The sequence below is a fragment of the Aquarana catesbeiana genome, linkage group LG10, assembly GCF_042186555.1.
Source record: "Aquarana catesbeiana isolate 2022-GZ linkage group LG10, ASM4218655v1, whole genome shotgun sequence".
NCBI lineage: Eukaryota > Metazoa > Chordata > Amphibia > Anura > Ranidae > Aquarana > Aquarana catesbeiana.
The window spans coordinates 137,750,310-137,764,876 of NC_133333.1; positions in this window are offsets into that span (position 1 = coordinate 137,750,310).

Sequence of the window (14,567 nt, forward strand, 5' to 3'; positions counted from 1 at the left end):
ATATTTCATTATAGATAAACATAAAAATTGATAAACTGGTGCGATGCGAGAACACTGCGAATCCACTGCGGGTTCCCGCATCGCACCGACTCGCATGTCAGTTCACACTGCCATATGCGAATCGCTGGGGAGTGTCAATACTTTGTTAAGGACACCCCCAGATCAGCTTGCATATCGCACTGCGAACTGACAGTTCGGACATGAATCGGATCGCATATGTGTGAACACACATGCGATCCGATTCTGGTCCGAACAGAAAAAAGGGTCCTGTGCGTGTTTGCACCGAATGCGGTGCGATATCAGCCATACTATCTGTACAGCTGATATCGCACCTCACAGACATCGCATGTAATGTGAATGGCAGTGTGCTGCAAATAACATGCGATGCCTGTGCGATGTCCGGCATCGCACAAGTGTGAACTGGGCCTAAAAGTTAACACCCCCAAATCAGTTCGCATATCGCAGTGCGATCTGCAAACTCGGACAGTAATCGAATCGCATGGGTGTGAACACCCATGCAATCCGATTCTGCTGTGGACCAAAAAAAGGGTCCTGTAAGAGTTTGGTCCGAGGGCAATGCAAATTTAGCAATACTATCTGTATGGCTGAAATCGCATCGCACAGAGATCGGATGTGATTTTGCACTGCGGTGCGAATCACATCCGATCTCGGACACCGCAGCAGTGGGAACTGGCCCTAAATCATATTGCATTTGCACCAAAATGGTACAGGACCCTTTATTTGGTCCGCACTGGAATCGGATCGCATGGGTGTGAACACCCATGCGATCCGATTCCTGCACCATTACATAGTTCGCACTGCGATCTGTGAAATGATCTGGGGGTGTCATTAACTTTACATTGACACCCGCAGTGGTGCGCAGATGTCAATGTAGGTGCGATGTGAAAACCCGCACAGGAATCACGCTGGTTCACGCATCGCACAAGTGTGAACCCAGCCAGAGACGTGAACATCTAAAAAAAAAAATATATATATATATATATATATATATATATATATATATATATATATATGTGTAGCTATATATAGCTACAGTATATATATATATATATATATATATATATATATATATATATATATATATATATATATATATACACATATATATATATATATATATATATATATATACACATATATATATATATATATATATATATATATATATATATATATATATATACACTATAAATTCCTATCCTGCTGGTTTTGGGGTGTGTAATGGTGGGGAAGATGTGCTCTGACTGTTTGGTGAAAGAAAGAAGTCAAAAGACTTCTTTCTTTCTCCAGAATATCAGCCAGTTTCAGGCTTCTCACTCTGATTCTCCACTTCTGAAATGGTGAATCAGAAAGTGAGAATTCTGTCACAGATCGCCAGTGAGGTGTGGAGATCGCACCTTCATAAACTGGCCGTTTCTGTGAATTCTCACTGTGCTGAGATAATCAGCGGAGAACATGTTCTCCGCTGATTATCTCAGTTTCATAAACTGGTAAAGCGCTGAGATCAGCGGTGAGACTCGGGATCGCCGCTGATCTCAGTTTCATAAAAGGACACCCCAGAACAGTGCCACTGCAGGAGGAAAAGAACAGAAGGTGCAGAAAATGAGAAAATGACAGGAGACAAACAAAGGCTCAGAGGGCAAAGGTAAGAAGGATGCATAGCTGGCCTCCCCAAACCCAACAAGCGTTGCAGACACCAACCTTAAAGGCAGATTTCATTCCTAAAGAGGAAAAACTGCACCGCTCCATCGAGACCCACAGAAGGAGCTCCCAAGCTACTCTGGCGCCTTTAGCAGCCTGATACTGGGACTTCGAACTGGGAGAGGCTTAACCCAGATGGCAGCTGCCTGGAGGCAGAGGAGGGAACATAATACTGCTTACTCTTCACTGGTGCGTGGAGGTATGAGGACTTAGGCTCCATTCACACTAGCGCGTTTTTTGATGCATTTTGCATTTTGCAGAAATGCACGGGAATTTTTTAACATGGGTTCCTATGGAACATGTTCACATCAATGCCTTTTTGTTTCTCTGCATTTTTGGAAAGGGTCGGGGACTTTTTTTCATGCAAAAAGCAGCGTTTTGCATGTAATGGATTTCAATGGACAAGCATCAAAAACGCAAGTGCACCGTTTTTGCAGCGTTTTTGATGCGTTTTTGATGCGTTTTTGCCGTTTTTTTTTTTTTTATTTTTTTTAAATTTTTTTTTAGACTGTAAAAAAAAAACTGTAAAAAAAAAAAAAAAAAAAAAAAAACGCAAAACGCAAATCGCGGCAAAAACGCGGCAAAAACGCTGCTCAAAAACGTGGCAAGCATGAAAAAAAAACCTCCAAAAACGCTCAAAAGCAACATGCATAGGTGTGAATCGAGCCAAAAAGAAGAATGGGGCGGGGCCTAACTGGCCTTTAATTTATGCTATTTCATTGGTCCTGAGGGAGGGGAGAAAGTAGGAGCCTATCACTAGTATGCTGCCATGGTGGCGTCAGGAAATCTCTTTTAAGAGTCGGTTCACGTTAGCATTTTTGGCTGCAGTTTCTGTGCAGCAGGGGGCAGTGTGATTCATGTTTTATCGCATTACATGGCTCTTTCTTTTTTTTTGAGTGACACTTCATGTCATCGCAAACAGCTTTGCTTGCTGACATGCAGGGCCATTCAGGGAGGTGTGATATTATGAAAACATGTTGCTTAATATTCCACAGCTTTGGAACGCAGACAAAAAATGCATTCCGGTGTGAACATGACACACATAAAACTATTGTCTTCTCTATGTCATTGCAGTTACCTGCATTTATCCATGAGGAAGAACGCAGGTGACTACACATAGTGAAAACAGCCTCTAAAACGCAATTCTTTCGAGGGTAACGGTTATACCGTTTATCAGTACAGTATACATATCTAAATTCCCTGCAACTAATTATGTAGTTCTTAAAGGGTAACTCCATTTTTTTATTTTTTGGAAAAAAAAAGACAAATAAAAGAAAATTAATTTAGTGTATACTGGGGGGGGTTCAGCAACTTGTAGATCATGGCCAGCTGACTTAGAGTTGCCACCTCATCCCTTTAAACCTGAACACCTTTGAATTATACAGGTTCTGAGGCTAATTAAATGCAGATAAGGCACCAAGTGAGTTTAATTACCATCTTAATCAGCCACAGAACCTGTGTAATTAATATGTGTTCGGGTTTAAAGGGATGAGGTGGCAACCCTAAGCTGACTGGTAGATTGCGGTCTGGGCTTGCTGACCCACCATCCCAGAGCATCAAACATAGTGCAATGCAGAGGGACTACTTGTAAAGTTGGAGCTGTATTATGGAGCAAAAGCCACATAAGCGGATCCCTCCTCTGTAGTGCTGGCTCCTGTCCCATGCGGAGTAATACCAACTGCACTCCATTTCTTATCCCTTCTAGCGGTCTCTAGAGTGGTCCCAGCAGCAGGGAAGAAGAGATCTTCAGGTCCATGTGAAGCAATACATCGGGCATAATAGTATAGGGAGGCTTTCACACTGATGTGCTGCGATTTACCCACACCACGGGTACAGTGCAGTGTATCTGCAGCTTTCCTGCAGGTTTGCTGCGCTTAGCCATAGACTTTTATTATATCCTGCGGGTTTGGTGCGCTTTCTGAATGCAGGAGTTTTGGTGCGCTTTCAGAAAGTGCACCACACCTGCAGGATATAATAGAAGTCTATGGCAAAGTGTAGCAAACCCAGGAAAGTTGCAGATGCACTGCGCTGCACCTGCAGTGCAGGTAAACCGCAGCACATCTGTGTGAAAGCAGCCTTATAGGGGGCTTAGAACAGCAAGGATTAATTTGCATTTGCAGTTTGGGGGGGGGGGTTGTGGTAAAACCCTATAGTTAAAACGTGTTATTACCCCCCACCCCAACCACACCCCTTTTAGCATCAGTGGCCAGGGGTGTACATATATCACAGCCACAGCAGGAGTTATACACCCTGGTTGGTGGGTGTAGAACCTGCCAAGCATGACCCATTCAAGTGAATGAGGCCACTCTGCAAGTGCCCTGCAACCTTGTGTTGTATAGAAAACAAGGGGTTAAAAAAGCAGCGTTGTATTGCTTTCTAACTACCTGCTTTAACCCCTTGGACCCCACAGAAGCATGCATTTGCTAGGCTCTTGCAGAAAAATCCCATTTACTTGAATGGGTCACATTTGGCAGGCGGGAGCGCCCACCAAAAGCAACAAGGAGTTTAATGCCTGCTGCAGCATGTGTACACCTTTGACTGCTGCCTCCGCAGCTAAAGGGGTAGTGATTGGGGAAGGCAAAACCGTGACTCAACCACAGGATTTTACCACCCCCCAAATGTGTGTGAACGAGCCCTAAGCCCGCCGCTGCCGAGTGCAAATAAGGGTTAATTCACAAGTGCAGCAGGCACTCCTGTTCTTCTGAAAAGCGATCAGAGTGTGTTTAACTGGTAATGAGGAGGCGAAATGTTGCCTCCTCACCACCTTAATAAACCCATGATTGCCATGCAATGCACACAATTGTGACATGGTAGTACGACAATTAGAGGTTTAAATCAGGTGTGAGGAGGCGACACTGTGCCTGGTGATCTTTGACTTCATCCATGTTGTTCAGGTAGATCTCCACCTCTTTAACCACTTGAGCCCCGGACCATTATGCTGCCTAAGGACCAGAGGTCTTTTTCCAATTTGGCACTGCGTCGCTTTAACTGCTAATTGCGCGGTCATGCAATGCTGTACCTAAACGAAATTTGCGTCCTTTTCTTCCCACAAATAGAGCTTTCTTTTGATGGTATTTGATCACCTCTGCAGTTTTTATTTTTTGCGCTATAAACGGAAAAAGACCGAAAATTTTGAAAAAAAATGATATTTTCTACTTTTTGTTATAAAAAAAATCCAATAAACTAAATTTTAGTCATACATTTAGGCCAAAATGTATTCGGCCACATGTCTTTGGTAAAAAAAATGTCAATAAGCATATATTTATTGGTTTGCGCAAAAGTTTATACATTTTTATTTTAATCAATTGTTATACCCAAAAAAATACGCATTTTTATTTTGATTAAAAGAAACTCAGTGGCTACCTTTATAATCCCAGGGAATCAACACAACTGTAAATGTATAAAGTACAATGAATTCTACAGAAATGTTGCAGGTATTAGCAGTGTTGAAAAATAAGAGCTTAGGCAATATCCTTCCTGTTTCACTTGTTTATTACATTTTCATCTCATTTGCTCTATCATACATTTGTTTTCTTTTTTATTTTTCTGTCAAACTGTCAGTCTCATCCCAAGTAAATTTAACATTAAGATCTTTCATTTTGCCCTGGTAAACTGTATTCATGTATTCCTTCTGTTTTTGCGAGAAATGGTTTTTCCAATCTTCATTAGTTCCTAAAAAAAAAAAAAAATTAAAAAATGTGTAAAAAAATAGATATTTAGATCATTACCTTTGTACAGTTCTTTCTACTTTGGCGGTCTGACCCAATTCAACAGAACTGTTTATTCGTCTCTAGCCACTTGAGCCCCGGAGCATTATGCTGCCTAAAGACCAGAGGTCTTTTTCCAATTTGGCACTGCGTCGCTTTAACTTTTAATTGCGCGGTCATGCAATGCTGTACCCAAACGAAATTTGCGTCCTTTTCTTCCCACAAATAGAGCTTTCTTTTGATGGCATTTGATCACCTCTGCGTTTTTTATTTTTTGCGCTATAAACGGAAAAAGACCGAAAATTTTGAAAAAAAATGATATTTTCTACATTTTGTTATAAAAAAAATCCAATAAACTCAATTTTAGTCATACATTTAGGCCAAAATTTATTTGTCCACATGTCTTTGGTAAAAGAAATGTCAATAAGCGTATATATTTATTGGTTTGCGCAAAAGTTATAGCGTCTACAAACTAGGGTACATTTTCTGTAATTTACACAGCTTTTAGTTTATGACTGCCTATGTCATTTCTTGAGGTGCTAAAATGGCAGGACAGTACAAACCCCCCCCAAATGACCCCATTTTGGAAAGTAGACACCCCAAGGAAATTGCTGAGAGGCATGTTGAACCCATTGAATATTTATTTTTTTTGTCCCAAGTGATTGAATAATGACAAAAAAAAAAAAAATATTTACAAAAAGTTGTCACTAAATGATATATTGCTCACACAGGCCATGGGACTTTTTGGGAGCTTAGCCGCGTACGGGGCCCCGAAAACCAAGCACCGCTTTCAGGATTTCTAAGGGTGTAAATTTTTGATTTCACTCTTCACTGCCTATCACAGTTTCAGAGGCCATGGAATGCCCAGGTGGCACAAACCCCCCCCCAAATGACCCCATTTTGGAAAGTAGACACCCCAAGCTATTTGCTGAGAGGCATATTGAGTCCATGGAATATTTTATATTTTGACACAAGTTGCGGGAAAGTGACACTTTTTTTTTTTTTTTGCACAAAGTTGTCACTAAATGATATATTACTCACACAGGCCATGGGCCTATGTGGAATTGCACCCCAAAATACATTTAGCTGCTTCTCCTGAGTATGGGGATACCACATGTGTGGGACTTTTTGGGAGCCTAGCCGCGTACGGGGCCCCGAAAACCAATCACCGCCTTCAGGATTTCTAAGGGTGAAAATTTTTTATTTCACTCTTCACTGCCTATCACAGTTTCGGAGGCCATGGAATGCCCAGGTGGCACAAACCCCCCCCCAAATGACCCCATTTTGGAAAGTAGACACCCCAAGCTATTTGCTGAGAGGCATGGTGAGTATTTTGCAGCTCTCATTTGTTTTTGAAAATGAAGAAAGACAAGAAAAAACTTTTTTTTTTTTCTTTTTTCAATTTTCAAAACTTTGTGACAAAAAGTGAGGTCTGCAAAATACTCACTATACCTCTCAGCAAATAGCTTTGGGTGTCTACTTTCCAAAATGGGGTCATTTGGGGGGTTTTTTTGCCACCTGGGCTTTCCATGGCCTCCGAAACTGTGATAGGCAGTGAAGAGTGAAATCAAAAATTCACGATCTTAGAAAGCCTGAAGGCGGTGCTTGGTTTTCGGGGTCCCGTACGCGGCTAGGCTCCCAAAAAGTCTCACACATGTGGTATCCCCGTACTCAGGAGAAGCAGCAGAATGTATTTTGGGGTGTAATTTCACATATTCCCATGGCATGTTTGAGCAATATATCATTTAGTGACAACTTTGTGCAAAAAAAAAAATTTGTCTCTTTCCCGCAACTTGTGTCGCAATATAAAATATTCCATGGACTCGACATGCCTCTCAGCAAATAGCTTGGGGTGTCTACTTTCCAAAATGGGGTCATTTGGGGGGGTTTTGAACTGTCCTGGCATTTTATGCACAACATTTAGAAGCTTATGTCACACATCACCAACTCTTCTAACCACTTGAAGACAAAGCCCTTTCTGACACTCATTGTTTACATGAAAAAGTTATTTTTTTTTGCAAAAAAATTACTTTGAACCCCCAAACATTATATATTTTTTTTTAAAGCAAATGCCCTACAGATTAAAATGGTGGGTGTTTCATTTTTTTTTTTCACACAGTATTTGCGCAGCGATTTTTCAAACGCATTTTTTGGGGAAAAAACACACTTTTTTAAATTTTAATGCACTAAAACACACTATATTGCCCAAATGTTTGATGAAATAAAAAAGATGATCTTAGGCCGAGTACATGGATACCAAACATGACATGCTTTAAAATTGCGCACAAACGTGCAGTGGCAACAAAATAAATGCATTTTTAAAAGCCTTTAAAAGCCTTTACAGGTTACCACTTTAGATTTACAGAGGAGGTCTACTGCAAAAATTACTGCCCTTGATCTGACCTTCGCGGCGATACCTCACATGCATGGTGCAATTGCTGTTTACGTTTGACGACAGACCGCCGTTTGCGTTCGCCTTAGCGCGAGAGCAGGGGGCGACAGGGGTGCTTTTTTTTTTTTTTTTTTTTCTTTATTATTTTTTTGCTTTTTTATCTTATTTTTAAACTGTTCCTTTCATTTTTTTTTTTTTTTAATCATTTTTATTGTTATCTCGGGGAATGCAAATATCCCCTATGATAGCAATAGGTAGTGACAGGTACTCTTTTTTGAAAAAATTGGGGTCTATTAGACCCTAGATCTCTCCTCTGCCCTCAAAGCATCTGATGACACCAAGATCGGTGTGATAAAATGCTTCCCCAATTTCCCAATGGCGCTATTTACATCCGGCGAAATCTAAGTCATAAAATGATCGTAGCTTCCGGTTTCTTAGGCCATAGAGATGTTTGGAGCCACTCTGGTCTCTGATCAGCTCTATGGTCAGCTGGCTGAATCACCGGCTGCATTCTCAGGTTCCCTGTTGAGACAGGAGAGCCAGAGAAAAACACGGAAGACGGTGTGGGGGGGGCATTCCCTCCCACGGCTTGTAAAAGCAGTCTAGAGGCTAATTAGCCACTAGGATTGCTTTTACATGAAAGCCGACCGCTGGCTGAAAAGAATGATACCAAGATGATACCTAAACCTGCAGGCATCATTCTGGTATAACCATTCAAAGTCGTGAATGGCGTACCTGAAGACAAAAAAATGGTTAACAATGGTTAACAATAAAGCACAGTAAACAGTAAAGTATAAATAATTACATACCTGAAAAACAAACATAATAAAACATAATAACAATAACAATAACAATAAAACATTGCAGAATAGAATACAGTAAAAAAAGAGCAGAACAATAGAGAGAGAGAATAGAGAGAGAGAGAACAATAAAACGACAACTATTTTTTTTAATTTTATATATATATATATTTTTTTACACTTTTTTTGTAACTAACTTTTATAACTGTAACCGGTTCCAGGTTCGGGTCTCTCAAAATGCGATGGCATCTTGGGAGACCCTGTGAAAGTGTGCCTAGTCTGTGGAATGCTGTACCCTACGCTAATACTCAACTAGTGCATGGTAGCGTTCAAAACATTCACCAATGCAAAGACCAGGATTGTCAGGACAGGAGGGACAATAATAGCGGGTGTCACGCCTATATCTGCGCTTGCTGCAGACACGACATCTTTTTGGGGGGGTTCGTTGGGTAGGGGTACTCGGGAGGACATAAAAATGCCTCTCATGCAGCCGACTGCATTTGGTTGGGGATGTGAATGGGGGAAGTACGGGCGCTGCAGAAGCGGTGGGTTCCCAATTAGGATTGGCGAATGCAGCAGGAAGGGCACTATGGGCATGACGGGCCTGTGTTTGTCTTTTTGGTGGCAGCGGGACACTACTTGTGCTTGCCACCTCACCAGCTTGAACTGCACTTATGGGACTCGCCACGTCACCAAGTGTTACTGCAGCGCTGGTTTGACTACGACCGGGGTGTACTAGGCCGCTGGTGCTTGCCAGTTCAATAAAAAGCTTCCAAAAAAACTGTTAGCGATCGCAGGGATCAGGCCTGACTCTGCGAACGCTGCAGTTATGCGTTTAGTGTTTTGTAAGTGACAGTGATCGATCGATACTGCACTTGGGTGGGCCGGGCGGAGGGACAAAACGCAGGTGCTAGCAGGTATCTGGGCTGATCCCGCTAACACTGCGTTTTTGGGAACCCTAAAATGCTGGGGACGCTAGTATAGATCTGATCAGATCAGATATTGATCCGTTCAGATACTATACCACTAAGGGAGGCGTATGCTGCGTGCGTGGGTGTTAGCGGTACTGGCGCTAATCTGACGCTGCCTGGGGCGACGCATATCACCGCCGGGTGACCGGGGGGCTAAACCTTTATTCGGTAATAAACGGCAGGTGCCCTGACACTATAAAAAATAAACAAACTAACCAGCGTCACCCGTAACAGTTATACGGTGATCAGTGGTGAAAGGGTTAACTAGGGGGCAATCAAGGGGTTAAAACATTTATTAGATAGTATATGGGGGTCCCTGTCGCTATAAAACGCTGACGGCGAACCTAAATATTTACCTCACTAACTAGCGTCACCAGCGACACTAATACAGCGATCAGAAAAATGATCGCTTAGTGACACTGGTGACAGGGGGTGATCAAGGGGTTAAAACTTTATTAGGGGGGGTTAGGGGGGTATCCTAGACCTACAGGGGGGTAATACTAACTGTCCCAACACTGTAACTGTCACAAACTGACACCAATGCAGTAATCAGAAAAAAAAAAAAAAAAAAAACTGCTGGTGTCAGTTTGTGACGGGGGGGGGGGGTGATTGGGGGGGGATCGGGGGGGCGATCGGGGGGGGGGATCGGGGTGTTTTGTGTGCCTGGCATGTTCTACTGTGTGTGTGTGTGTTGTGCACTCACTCACTTGTCTTCTCTCCTCGGCCCGGAACAGAAATTACCGAGCCGAGGAGAGATGACATCATTTCCTTTGCTGCTGTTTAGCATACAGCAGCAAAGGAATGTTCTCATTGGCCGGCGGCGATCGCGAGGGGGGGGCCACGAACGGATGGCCTCCCCCTCATCTCCGATCGCCGTGGGAGAAAAGACGACCGCCTCGGGCACCGGGGGGGTCCAATCGGACCCCCCACCCGCGGAAGGCAAATCACGTACATGTACGTGATTTTGCCTGTCCGTGCCACCTTGCCGACGTAAATCGGCGTGAGGCGGTCGTCAAGTGGTTAAGGTTGACTACCCTTGGCCTATACAATTGGGACACAAGTCATATTGTGATTGGATGTTAATAAAATGACCTTTCCCTTTCAATCTGCAGCTCTGTAATTTTCTGTAAAAGGCAACGCAATATGGCTACCTGGAGGTCAGAAGCATGCACTAGATTTTGAGCATCCCCTGAAACAAAAATGTCATTTTTGATGAGATACTCCCAAAGGGAAATCATATCTAATGGGATGCAGACCCTGCCAATTTCCTCATTGGAGCAATTCAGGTGCAGCAGCTGATTGATAATTATACAATCACTCCCATTAGATTTGGTTAGGACATTTTTTCCAATCTATTGTCCAATTTTGGTGAGCCTGTGCAAATTGTAGACTCAGTTTCCTGTTCTTAGCTGACAGGAGTGGCACCCGGTTTGGTCTTCTGCTGCTGTAGCCCATCTGCTTCAAGGTTTGTTGTGCATTCAGCACGTATTCTGCATACGTTCTTTGTAACGAGCGGTTATTTGAGTTACTGTCGCCTTTCTATCATCTCAAACCAGTCTGCCCATTCTTCTCTGACCTCGGACATCAACAAGGCATTTTCGTTCACACAACTTCTGCTCACTGGATATCTTCTCTTTTTCAGACCATTCTCTGTAGAGAGGGTTGTGCATAAAAATCCCAGTAGATCAGCAGTTTTTTAAATACTCAGACCAACCTGTCTGGCACCAACAACCATGCCATGTTCAAAGTCACTTAAATCACCTTTCTTCCCCATTCTGATGCTCAGTTTGAACTTCACCAGGTCTAGATGCCTAAATACAGTGGCGGCCCGTCCATAGTGTACCCCAAGCACAAGAGTGACCCCCTAAGTGTACCCAGAGCAGGAGAGTGACCCCCTAAGTGTACCCAGAGCAGGAGAGTGACCCCCTAAGTGTACCCAGAGCAGGAGAGTGATCCCCTCAGAGTGCCTAGATCACAGGATTCCCTTTATCAAGAGCAGGTATATACTTAGATCAGTGAAAGGGGAGAGGGAACAAGAGAAGTTGTAAGGAAAGGTTCACACTGCTGTGATGTGGGAAGCCTGCAAATCCACTGTGGGTTCCCGCATCGCATGTCTCCCGGCGGCAGTTCACACTGTCCTATGCGAACTGCTGGGAGTGTCAATTAAAAGTTAATGACACCCCCAATTCAGTTTACTTATCGCGGTGCGATCTGTAAGTTTGGACAGGAATTGGATCACATAGCTGTGAACACCCATGCGATCCGATTCTGCTGCGGACCAAAAAAAGGGTCCTGTGTGAGTTTGGTCCAAATGCGATGCAATTTCAGCCATACTATCTGTATGGCTGAGATCACATGTCATTTGCATTGCAGTGCGGTGCGAATCACATCCGATGTCGGACATCACTGCAGTGTGAACCGGCACTAAAGGAGGACCAGCCACGGTATATATGATTGATGATGTAAACTTTATTGATACAAAAAAATGAATAATTTAAACAGGGGCACAATGGCCTGCCCCTCTAAACACTGTTAAAATTGGTTAAAAGGAAAGAGACAACGTTGTCACTTCAAAAAACACACAGGATGTCGCTCACATGTCCAATCAGGGTCGTCTTTAAGGCAGGGCAAAAGGGACAGCTGCCCTGGGCCCTGTCATTGTTGTGGGGCCCAAAGCAGCTGCCTCATGCTTGCCAACTATCCCAGTTTAAATTCCCTCGTCCCTTCAGGTTTTAGTTCCGTGCTGTGTCCTGATATCTCAGTGTGAAGTTGTGTTACTAATGTTGCCCAGCTCTGCCCTATTGTTGTGTACAGATGGCTGACCTGCAGACCCTGTGTTTATATGTAAACATTCATATGTAAATAGCGGCAGACCGGCAGCATTCATATTTAAATAGAGGCGGTATTCATATGTATATCATACACCCCTGAAGTCATATCCACCATCACCTATACTGCCCACTGGGGAGATAAAGGGGCATGCTTGAAAGTCCTGCCTACAGCTGTGGTAATGAAGCCTAACTTCTGCCTGTTTTGCAAAGGCAGTAAATGTGTGTGTGTGTGTGTGTGTGTGTGTGGAGGGGGGGGGGGGGTAGTGTGGGGTGTGCAGAGGTAGGCAGAGAAGGAATAAAAGTTTGGGGTGCACAGGTGAGCAAGGAGGGAAGGAGGAGATGTATGGAAGGTGGGTGCAAAGATGAGCAGAAGAGGCAGGCAGAGTTAAAGGGGAGGTGGATTGGAGTGGAGAGGATGGGGAGGTTGGGGGTGCAAAGGTTAGCATGGGTTTTAGGATGCAAAGGTGTACTAACAGAGTGGATTAAGTTGTAGGTCATGTGTAGGGCAGCCCAATCATTTCAATTGGCTGCTCTATGCGCTACAAATGCGGAAGAAAGTCCCAAACCCCTTTTCAAAATCACACGGTGCCAAGGCACAAGTCAGCAGAGGCTTGAAGGTGTCATTAACAATTAAAAGCACTGCTGTGATACACTCTACTTGTAAACAATATGTATAGTAGGTATAAATCATTTAAATACCTACAAAAGTAACTAAGGAAATGATATATATCTTTAATTTAGGTTTACATAAACCCAATGTTTAATATTTGAAATTTCATTATATTTACCTATAGAAACCCTACTGTAAAACAATGAGCTTACTTTATAGATCCTTGTAAACTTACTTTATGTATCTTTATAACACTGTATACTCAATAAACTTCTTTTGACAAGGAAAAGCACTGCTGTGTATCTGCTGAAGGGGAGCACGTTTCTGTGGTGTCAGGAAAGTGATTCTGCATGTGTTCCCAACACACACAAGTCTGAACGCAGGGTTATATGTCCTCAGTTACATTGGTGGTCAGTGTAAATCTTCTGAATACATTGCTGCTTGGTGTAGAATTCTCTCATTTACACTTGTGGCCAGTGTGAATGCCCCCCTTACATTGGTGGTCAGTGTAAATCCCTCCTTACGTTGGTGGTTACTGTGAATGCTTCTATTACATTAGTGGTCAGTGTAAACCCCTATTACATTAGTGGTCAGTGTAAACCCCTATTACATTGGTGACCAGTGTTGAAACTCCTCCTTTATATTGGTAGTCGGTAAAAAAAAAAAATCAGCTTTGCCATTGATTACACCCTCCCCTCCCCCCAGCATTGCCAGGGATTCTAGGAGTCCTAGGATCCCATGGAGTTTTCTGTCTAATCATGGGTCTCCTCACCTCCCCAGTCCATGGTGTGCAGGCAGTGAGGAGATGATGTGCTGTAACCTCTAGAAACCAAATCAGTGAACAGTTTAGATGTACAGTAAACTCCTGCAACATTCAACAAGCAAAAATCATGTGCTGTAACCTCTAGCTACCAATCAGTGAGCAGTAATCTGTGCTGTAACCTCTAGCAACCAGTCAGTGAGCGGTAATGATACCCTGTAACCTGGCAATGAATCGCAATCGCTACCTGATCTGATTCAGTAAACTGATTTTAGTCTAGCTGCTATTTATTGTATGTCTCAGAGCAGGTGGAGAGTGAAACTGCATGGGGGGGGGGCAAGAATATTAAAGACGGCCCTGTGTCCAATCATAAGGTAACGGCTGAATGGATCGCCTGAATCACAGTCCATGGTTAGATAAAGATCCATGTCAGGGCTGAGTGGAAATGCATAGTGATGCCTACTTTATTGATTCCTCCTTATTGCCATAAGGCATCCAGATGCCTGATCAAAGTCCAGAGGCAGATGTCCCCATTGTATGGCTATGAGCCAATATATGGACTGATTGGTGTTGGATGCAGGGAGGCGATAGCCAGATGTATGGCTATATTGACAAGTTACCTTCCCATTAATTGGATCACAGGATTCCCTTTATGAAGATCAGCATACCCCTAGATCAGTGCCTGCCACCACCATGGAGGAGAACAGGAGTCCCCCCAGACCCCCCTTGCCTCAGCTCAGTGGCTCCATAAGGAACAGGTACTGCCTGGTGTGG